This window comes from Bidens hawaiensis, unplaced genomic scaffold (assembly GCF_021521415.1).
Source record: "Bidens hawaiensis isolate Kalapana, Puna unplaced genomic scaffold, B.hawaiensis_p1.1 tig00000697_1, whole genome shotgun sequence".
In the NCBI taxonomy this organism is placed as follows: Eukaryota; Viridiplantae; Streptophyta; class Magnoliopsida; order Asterales; family Asteraceae; genus Bidens; species Bidens hawaiensis.
In genome coordinates, this window is record NW_027491041.1 from 906,026 (window position 1) to 916,970 (window position 10,945).

General features: G+C 29.2%; 1 pseudogene across 1 annotated transcript; it reads right to left on the reverse strand.

Moving 5' to 3' along the window:
• Positions 1-339: 339 nt before the first annotated feature.
• Positions 340-8,182, reverse strand: LOC143531159 (beta-1,3-galactosyltransferase 7-like; annotated as a pseudogene). Its single transcript, XR_013134981.1, has 11 exons — positions 8,086-8,182; positions 7,913-7,989; positions 7,773-7,819; positions 2,930-3,112; positions 2,762-2,825; positions 2,103-2,175; positions 1,897-2,017; positions 1,707-1,794; positions 1,478-1,603; positions 665-759; positions 340-575 (listed from the first exon to the last, which is right to left on the reverse strand). The product of XR_013134981.1 is annotated as a beta-1,3-galactosyltransferase 7-like (transcript).
• Positions 8,183-10,945: the final 2,763 nt, after the last annotated feature.

Sequence of the window (10,945 nt, forward strand, 5' to 3'; positions counted from 1 at the left end):
TAAACCTCACCATTTTTAACAAATTTATAATAGTAAAATAATATTTACCATTCATAAATTTATGCTTCAAAATATGTTAATTTAATATTTACTTCATATTTTTTTCAAATAGTTGATATTTATAATCATAATCATAATCTTTTACTTTAAAATGTTTTAAAGACTATTGTACAACGACTGTGCATTAATAATGTTTAATAGTTTTATTGTTTCTTGTATATCGATTATTCATTAAATATTGTATTTTCAAAAACTACCCGTGTAATAGACGGGCCTGAAACTAGTAAGTTATAATATATAACAACAAAATGTATGCGCATAATAAATATAAAAGCCAAACTAGTCAATATGCCACTCAATTCTTTTGATTATTTTGTCTTCTGCGGTAGTTATCATACATATAGGTAAGTAGCTAGTTGGTTGAGTTTCAATATTTGCACTCCAAAGAGCAGCAAGATCTTCGCCACATCTCTTGTGAACATCTTTGAGTCGTTCCTCTAACCGACATACGCCAGCGCAATTCCGATCAAACGATGCTATGCACACGCTACCGGCTTGTGCTTTCCGCTCACAATCTAAACAGTTCAAAACAACGTTAGAATATGAAAAGAATCGTTCCAACAAGCTCCAGTAACCCCTCAAAGAAAAAATGATGAGTGCATACCAGGAGGGGTCTCACAACACATATGCTCAACGTCAAGACCGATAAACCAAGAACCAACTGATACTTCTTCATTAGCATATTTGTGCAAGATAAGCCTACATACGATATGATGAGCATGCTGAGATTTATGGAGTCACAAAAACAACCAAGGGACTTAAGATTTTGATAATATGTTTTAGCTTTCATACGAGATTAAAGCAACATAAAATTATTTAGGAGTGAGCACAAGCGAATTGTTAACCAAAAACATTAACCGTAATTAACCATAACCGACAAAACCGATCGATTATGGTTATATGAATCCGGCTAACCGACCATACGGTTATGGTTACCGTTAATGTGCGTTCATTCACCGGCTTTATCCAAAACCTAACGAACCTTCTATGTTTTTGTTTTTCCAAACTTTATACATCTTTTATACCTCCATTTAGATACAAACATTCAACTTTATACTGCAGCCAGCTTGGAACACCATAACCAAGCAAGCATGGAACCATCATATTTTTGCTTCGAAAATTCATAATTAAGATTTAAATACCATAACCGAACCATTTTCAACCAAGAACCAAGAAAAAAGGTAATAAAAAATACATTGGACAATTAACCAAAGTTAACCGAAACCGGCCTAGGGTTAACCGACCATTCATTCATGGTTATGGTTAAGCAATCTTCCATAACCAAACCAAACCGACTTTGCACATCCCTAAAATTATATAAAAACAGCACAATATTTCTAGAAAAACAAAAGAATAGCATATAAACATTGAAATAAAAAAGATAATGTTTTGAGTTTCGTGAATAAAAAGGACTTACTGGTTGGTGGAGATGTATGCGGCAAGATCATTCGAAATTGCATATGCCGCTCCAGCCGCATGCCGAAAATACGTATTTCCTTCCTTTCCAAACTTCCAGTATTCAGGTTCATAGTATTTAACATTTCTACGTAACATAATACATAAAAACAGTACGTGATGGCCAAATTCATCGGGCTAGAAATTAAGAATGACATAATGAAATGCAAATACTGTTTGGTAGAATTTACTTGTGTGAGAGAACGGGTGTGGATTTCATGCATCCTACATAAACCCTTGGTTTTAAGGTATGTCGTCCAAGAGTTGTAGCTAATGTGCCTACAACAAGAAAAGAAGAATCGGTTACTTATAACTGTCATAACAGAAAAATAACGCAAAATGCCTACAAACATGAAATGAGATTTTTTACAAATTTCGTACCGATATTAACATGAATATCATCATCCACCTTCACATAGAACTTTGCATCCCATTTGGCGAATGCTGTAGAAAAGAAAATTTGTGTTTTAGCAGTCAACTGATTATACCCTTCAACATGTTCCTGTTATAATAATTACAAGGTTAGATATATTCAGATTTGAAATCATGGTAATAAAATGTAACTTGATTCTTGTTCTTGATCTTACAAGCCAAAAAAAATCTTTATATTGAGCTTCCTCTGAGTCAATGGCTTGATCTAAAATGCTATTAGATATTGTGCTGTAAGAGAAAACCAAGAATGACTTGGATTTAGGGAAAATAAATGGAAAATTATGTACGAAAACGTATAAAGGTAAACGGTAAAAACACTTTGAAATGAAATTACAATACAAGAAACAAAGGAATGTTGTAAAATAAAAATACTTTGTTACAACTGAAACAAACAAAAGTACAAGGGAATGTGGTGTGGATGAGGATTTTTGTTTAAAATGGCTCGTTAAAAGAAATTATGGATCACCTAAGAGAATCCATCTATTTCTAAGGATATAATAGTAGAAGTAGTATATATGCACTGCCAGGAAAGACACGAACACCCGAATTGTACTTCGAATCAAGATGTAGGTTGATTAAGAAATGATTGCTAGAACTTCTTTTGAGAGTTGGAAGGTTTTCTTTGTACGTATTTCTCAACCAAGGTTTTATAGTAAAGAGAAAGTCGAAAGTCGAAACTACCCTATGAATTAAAAAAAAAAAAGTTATATTAGCATATCATGACCACTCGTAACATACAAGTTGTTACAAACAATTAAATGAAAAGAAAACAGAAAGGAAATAGGTCAAGATATAAGAAACGAAAAGAAATAACCTGTGACCAATAACGAAACGGACAACAATACCCTTTTCTTTCTCAAGCTTAAGTAGCTTTTCACCTGCTCAAACAACACAATTTAAGATTCATCTATTTAAGAAAAGGGAAAATTAAGATAATTAAAAATAAAATAGACATGATGAAAAATACGTAGTTAATACCCACCCGTAGGCATCCATGTTTTTCTAATCAGATCGCGTCTCTTTGTGCTGCTAAAAGCAGTGTTAATCCCAACTACCATAAATGCCCTTTTCCTTTTCTCAATCTGCTTCATGCGAGTCATCGCGTGTTATCACCTCAGATGAACTTTGATTAATGCTGAGATCTGAAATTGAGGTTTCAAGTGACCTGGTAGCAATTTCTCCATGAATCAAACATATTATATGTACCTCAAACAAAAACTTTTAAACTAGTTTAAAGCTCTTTGGCTCTAGTATTACTGACTTGCCTTTTTATTATTCCATTTAAGCTCCTTTGAGTGAATCCAAGTTATTAAGTCTGTAATCAGTCAGGCCGAATTTGTTCAAGTCTTGAGTGTATTGTTGTTTTTAATAATACATTCGCATTCGATTTTAGCATTTTTTTTAATAGATACAACCCAAACACGAGACACTCAATAAACATGTTTCACATGTTAAATAAGTTATAAGATTGTTTAGCCAGAAACCTAATAACTTAGGTAACATTTTTCGGACTGTGCCAAAACCATAGGCGTGATCACTCCCCTCCAACTTTTATAATTGGGTGTTTAAAAATGCAATGTCAAATATTAAAAAGTGATAACCATGTTATTTATTTCGCTTTTGATTGCCGTAGTTGTTGAGGCAACACATCCTTGAGATCATTATAGGTAAGGATGGCCAATGACGGATGAAGTGAAGTGGGTCGGTTGCAATTTAATTATATTTTACTTCCACTTTTTTTTTAAAATTAAAAAAGACAGGTCATTATATAGTTTGTAATTTGTATATATTTATCATAAATCGTAAGTGTTGATTATTTTTAAAAGTTGTAAAACTAATACTAAGGGCGTGTTCGTTTCACAGAATTCGTGGAAATTCAAGGGAATTGGAATTAAAATCCCATGACATGGCGTGTTCGTTTCGTTGGAATTAGAATCTTAATTTCCTTTTGATGCGTTTGGTTGTTAAGGAATTGGAATTGGAATTGGAATTGGAATTCAATTCCTTTAAATGATGGGATTCTAAATCCTTCCAAAATGTGGAGGATTTCAAGGGAATTGGTTGGAATCTTTTCTCAAGTTTTTTTTTTTTTTTTTTTTTTTTTTTTTTTTTTTTTTACGAGAACAACGAATAAAATACTTTGGTTTTTTTACTTTTTTTGTTTTCGATTTATATTTTGAGTTATAATTTTTTATTATTATTTTTTAATATTTTTTTGAGGGATTTTTGATCTTAATAGAAAACCCCTAAAAATCATTAAAAAATCATAACACAAAATATAAATAAAAAAATAAAAAATTTTAAAAAACTAAAATGTTTCCGCAGTTATTCTCGTTAAAAAAAACTCGATTTCAATTCTTTTGTCAAACAAACACACCAAGAATGGAATTGGATTTCAATTCCTTCAAATTCCAATTCCTATTGGATTGTTCAGATTCAAAATCCTATTCTCTCCAATTCAAAATCCTATGCAAATTCAAATTCCAATTCATTCCATTCCGTAAAATGAACGCGTCCTAAGAATTTGTTGTGGGGGATAAGTTAATACATTAAAAATGTTGGTGCTAAATAAATATAACATATTAGACGTCGTCTTTTAAGAACAAAAATACAATAAAAGATATATTGATGTCAAATAAATTAAAAGTTGATCCTTATAAATTAAAATACATAACCGAAAGGAATTTCGCTCAATGGTATCCAATTTCTTTCTCAATGATATCCGAAGATGTAGTAGGTCTTTTTTTCAAATAGAGGCTGAGAATTCATATCCCGCAGTAAACTGGTTTGATGAGTTTAAGAGTAAATAATTAGCCGTTTAAAAAAATATTAAAATACATAAAATGTTAGTTTAAAATTACTAAAACACATTAAAAGGTTTTTAGAAACAAATATACATTTTTGGTATTGGAAAATTTAATTAGCAATTAATAGTCAATCCTTAGGATGGAGGGAGTGGTCATCTAAAGATAGCTACCACATCATTCTTACCTTCAATTTCTTAGGATGGAGGGAGTGGTCATCTAAAGATAGCTGCCACATCATTTTTACCTTCAATAACCTGGGCTATTTTAAGGGCTGGTAATGGTGTATCCAAACTACCCTAAAGAATTTTATGTTTTAATTTAAAATAACTCAAAAATTATAATTTAAAAACTCAAAAATAGATGAAAATGCATATACTATATTAGGGATGACCGTTTTCGGTACGGGTACTATACCGGTACCGAATTCGGTATTAAGTTTTAATTCTTATCTTTTAGAATGTAATTTTAATCAAAATTAAGTTCAATTTCACCAAACAAGTTAATAAAAATATACTTCTAAAAATTCGTAAAAGATAAAAACATTTGAATTTAAAAAGCGTTTTATAATGAGTTGCACCCACATTTATAGAAGATTATAGCATTTAATATATTGTTGATAAAATATCATGATTCAACAACATCTATTTATTATATTTTGTTAGAAACTTTTTCTAAGTTTTTTATAAATATAAATTATATTTAGTCAATAACCTAATAAGATTCGGAGTGGGAGAAAAAAGTTAAAAAAAGAAATACTCATTTAGATAAATGTTTTTCAAACCATCTATTTGATAAATTCTTTTCCGTCATACCATATTTTGGTAATAATAATAATAATAATAATAATAACTCCTTATAAACAAATATGCAGCTAATATGGTTGGTGGTGAAGTGGTAAGGAGAAGATTTGGTGTTTCACGTAAAATATGTTTGATTCACGCTCCCATCATTTAGTTTCAGGGACACCCCGTGACGATGGGAAACTATGCGAGTATGTGACATTCACTAGTTGGATCATTAATCTAAACAATTTTTATCTCATCGCACAGTCGTGCATTCGGGAAAGTGTTCACAGGCGTTGAAGTGAGGGTTTTTCTTGATCGAAAGACGAGTATTTTCTGATGTTATGGATTTAGTTAGTTGTCCATTTAGAGGATTCAATGGTTGTTAAAAAGATAAACATAAATACAATAAAAGTTGACTCTTTTAAACAAAAAAAAATACATCAATGCTACTTGAAAATTAAAATTAACCTAAATTGATTCTTTTTTTTTTCTAACAACTAATATTATATTCTAAAATTCACCTAACTCGTCTATTGCGTGATTTAAATCTCCAACATTCAAATAAATAGGACTCAAGTCAAATGCCTTTCAATAAATGATATTAAATACAAATGTTAGTTCTAAATAAACGACTACAACACATTAAATAGTCTCTTCAGTTAAGGCATTCGCTACGGTGCTAAATGGTTGTAGACGTGGGAGAAACCAGACTAAAACATAATAATCTTAATTCTTAACATAACATATGTATTTGTGGGTTACACGAGTGTGAACATTTTACCCAAATAATTTTATTTTTTTATATTATAATATTCTAAAAGTACAGATTGAAAACTGAAAATACAAAAGCAATGAAGGCGAATACATTTTTAAACTATGAAACATAACACTTATTTCTCATTTATCTTTTAAATTTTAACATAAAATACCCAATATCTTTAGACATAATACACATTTTTCTTATACTAAGTACATGAATTAAATGGACCAAACTTGCAAAACTATTAGGCCGACCCAAAACTAAAACTGAGTTTAACGAGTTTTTTCTGAAAATAAGGATGGAGAAAATTTTATTTATCAAAATAGGCGATTTTAAAAGTATTTATCAAAATAAGCTTTTCACTATTTCTTTGATTTAGATAATATTCCCTAATTCATTCCCTTTTATATTTTTTTTAGTTTAAATAATTATCTCTTAACTTTTTTTTTAATTTAAATAATTATCTCTTAACTATCTTTAACATTTTCATCCCATTAAAAAGTTTACCAAATATAATTCACTTGTTTTAATATTTAATAATTTTTAAATCAAACCAGTAACTCATATATAATACATTTAGAATGACCTAATTTGATTAATAAAATTTACGATTACTTCACAGAATAGTAACCAAGTTTTAGCTTTGTTTAATCAGGTTACTGGTGTAAAGTTTTGTTCTATTCGGGTCACTTAACCTTTATTAGTATTTCAATCCTAGATATTTGACCTGGATAGCATGTTATTTAGGTTTATTATACACCCATCTTAAGCAAGAGGTAAACACGTGCACTCCTCTTAAGTTACCAGGTGTTTACTTTACATTCCTCTTAAATTACCAGGTGTTCACCTTACACTTCTCTTAAGTTAACGAGTGTTAATTATGAACTCCTCTTAAGTCAACATTTGTTTACTTTACACTCCTCTTAAATTAACAGGTGTTAACTATGAACTCTTAAGTTAACAAGTGTTACTTTACGCTCCTTTTAAGTTAAGAGGTGCTTACTTTGCACTTCTCTTAAGTTAACATGTGTTTAGTATGCAATGTCAAAATATTTGAAAATAAAAAAAAAACCTAGATAAACTGCTATTCATGTCAAATATCTATGATTAAAACACTAAATAAAAAAAGTTAAATGACATAAATTGCACAAAACTTTATACCAATAACCTGATTGGAACAAATCTAAAACTTGGTTACTATTCTATAGAAGAATCCCATAATATTTCCTCCTTCCCCGTCTTAGTTAAAAACTACAAGTTTAACTAAGCGTTTCACAAGTTTGGCCAAATAACGTCCTAAAAACCACACTTTTCATGTTAGATCGGTGTCACGTGCTTATGTCATTCACCCAGCCTTAGAACCAAGGAATCTCGGCATATTATGTGACTCATACACTTAATAATTAACATTATGCTCCACATTTGTAACACTAGAAGAAATAGACTAAAAGTAATATGAAGTAAAACACTCACTTGATTGCTTCTTGGGTTTTGTAAACTTCTTCAAGTATATCATCATCCTTCACCAAACCGATCAAGTGCACATGATCAACATTTGATAAACCAAACCTCAAAAGTATATACTAAAAGCCTATATTAACAAAAATCAAAACCTTGTTTGTGATGCAATCAATTTTCATATGATCTTGTTCTTTCCGTCCCAAATTGGAATCGAGTGGGACCCATAACCAAACATCAATGAAATTATAAAAACACATGACCGATCAGATTCTAAAACCCGAATTTGTTTGTGTTCGGGTTGAGAAATTATTAACAGAAACAAACCTGTTTGTTAAAAAGATGCCAAGAACAAAAGTAAACATGCTGCAAATGATAATCCATATAGCTGATACTTTCCTCCCACCAGCTTTGTTGTTCTTCATTTCCCCTTCTCTTGTTTGTGTTTATAATAACTAGTAGAGGAGAGAGATGAACTTATTACATCTATATGTACTATTAAAACAATGCAATATTATTTTTTTTATTGGTTGATTTAATTAATTTCTAAAAATAATTTTTAATTTTTATTGTAATAAAATAAATCAAAAAGAAAACAATAATTTATCAAAAAAAGTCTTAATAAGAAAAAGTTCTATTTTTTATAAATAATTAATTAATACCAGATCAAATTTGATATAAAGAGGTTACGTTTATGTAGGAAATGTTAGTAAAAATAATTTTTAAAAATAATGATATTAATGTTTGACGATTTAAGTTAATTTTTTTATTTATTTTAAAAAATTATTAAAAACAATTCTTGGGGTTGTAAACCAAACAAGCCCTAATGGGTAAACACCTTATGTGCAAATGGCTTTCACGCTCATCATCTTCTATTCGGTTGAATGCAGGAGTTCTGTGGCACTTTCATCTTCAATTTGATTCAACTAATACCGGAATTGAAAGTATTAATAATAATTCTGTTTTGTAGATTTCTTTTTATCTCACTAGATTTTATGGATTTTAAGCATGCTTTTATAATCTATATCTACTATTAAAACAATGTAATATTATCTTTTTCTATTGGTTGATTTAATTAATTTATAAGAATAACATGCAATTTTAAAATTTTTTTGTAATAAAATAAATCAAAAAGAAAATATTAATTTATCAAAAAAAAATCTTAATAAGCAAAAGTTCTATTTTTTTATAAATACATTAATTAATACCAGATCAAATTTGATATAAAGAGGTTATGCTTATGCAGGAAATGCTATTAAAAATAATTTTTAAAAACAATGATATTAATGTTTGATGATTTAAGTTAATTTTTTTATTTATTTTAAAAATTAAAAACCATTCCTTTGGTTGTAAACCAAACAAGCCCTAATGTAAACAACGTTATGTGTAAACGGCTTTCACGCTCATCATCTTCTATTCGGTTGAATGCAGGAGTTCTGTGGCGCCTTCATTTTCAATTTGATTCAACCAATACTGGAATTGTAAGTATTAATAATAATTCTGTTTTGTAGATTTTATTTACCTCAGTTGATTTTATGGATTTTAAGCATGCTTTTTTAATCTATATCTACTATTAAAATAATGCAATATTATATTTTTCTATTGGTTGATTTAATTAATTTCTAAAAATAACATACAATTTTAAAATTTTTTTGTAATAAAATAAATCAAAAAGAAAATAATAATTTATAAAAAAAATCTTAATAAGCAAAAGTTCTATTTTTCATAAATACTTTAATTAATACAAGATCAAATTTGATATAAAGAGGTTACGCTTATGTAGGAAATGTTATTAAAAATAATTTTAAAAATAATGATATTAATGTTTGATGATTTAAGTTAATTTTTTTTTTCATTTTAAAAAATTATTAAAAACAATTCCTTTGGTTGTAAACCAAGCAAGCCCTAACGTAAACAACGTTATGTGCAAACGGTTTTCACGCTCATCATTTTCTATTCAGTCGAATACAAGAGTTCTGTAGGGTTTTCATCTTCAATTTGATTCAACCAATACTGGAATTATAAATATTAATAATAAATCTGTTTAGTAGCTTTCTTTTATCTCAGTTAATTTTATGGATTTCAAGCATGCTTTTCTAGTTTATATCTACTATTAAAACGATGCAATATTATCTTCTTCTATTGTTTGATTTAATTAATTTCTAAAAATAACATGCAATTTTAAAATTTTTTTGTAATAAAATAAATCAAAAAGAAAATAATATATTATTAAAAAAAACTTAATAAGCTAAAGTTCTATTTTTCATAAACACATTAATTAATACCAGATCAAATTTGATAAAAGAGGTTACGCTTATGTAGGAAATATTATTAAAAATAATGATATTAATGTTTGATGATTTAAGTTAATTTTTTATTTATTTTAAAAAAATTATTAAAAACCATTCCTTTGGTTGTAAACCAAACAAGCCCTAATGTAAACAACGTTATGTGCAAACGGCTTTCACGCTCATTGTTGGGTAGTATTTTGTGGTTTATTCTTTGTATTATTAGACCTAGTTGGGCTATAATATGTAAACCGAAATCTTCTGATTTCGGTGGGCTTTAGTATGTTTTGGGCCTAGGTTGGTAGATCTATATATACGATGTATGTAGTTCATTGTAGTGTTGTTCGTCTAAGTTGGTCGATCACCCGTGTAAGTTTGTTAAGGGCTTAAGCACCCGACGTAATAATATACGTATGTTTTGATGCTAGTTCATCGTGTTCATTGTTATTGCTTTGGTTGTTATAGAATCGGCTTATTGATTAGTTTCCGCCTAATCAACGAGTTAATTGATATCACATTGAAAGATGCTCTCACGGGACTTACAATTGATATCAGAGCCTATAGACCTATTCTAGGCTCGGTTTAAGGTGATATCAAGGATTCTAGCGGTGTTTTTTGGTTGTGTTTTGGTTGAAGATTTCTGGATTCTGAAGAAGAACTGTTCTTCGTGTTCTTCAGGCTGGTGAGAGCTTTCAGAAAAGATTTGGGTAAATCTTCGAGTTTAATTCAAATCCCTTTATTCTCGGGATTTGGCTATATCGTCAAAGATTACCATATCTTGAGTTTTTAATAGTTCTCTGCGACGTTTTGAAGGTTCTCAGAATAGATTTGATAGTTCTTGGTAGTTTTGTTGGGTTCTCGGGAAACTTTCAGTGTTTTCGGAAAAAAATTCAGTGTTCT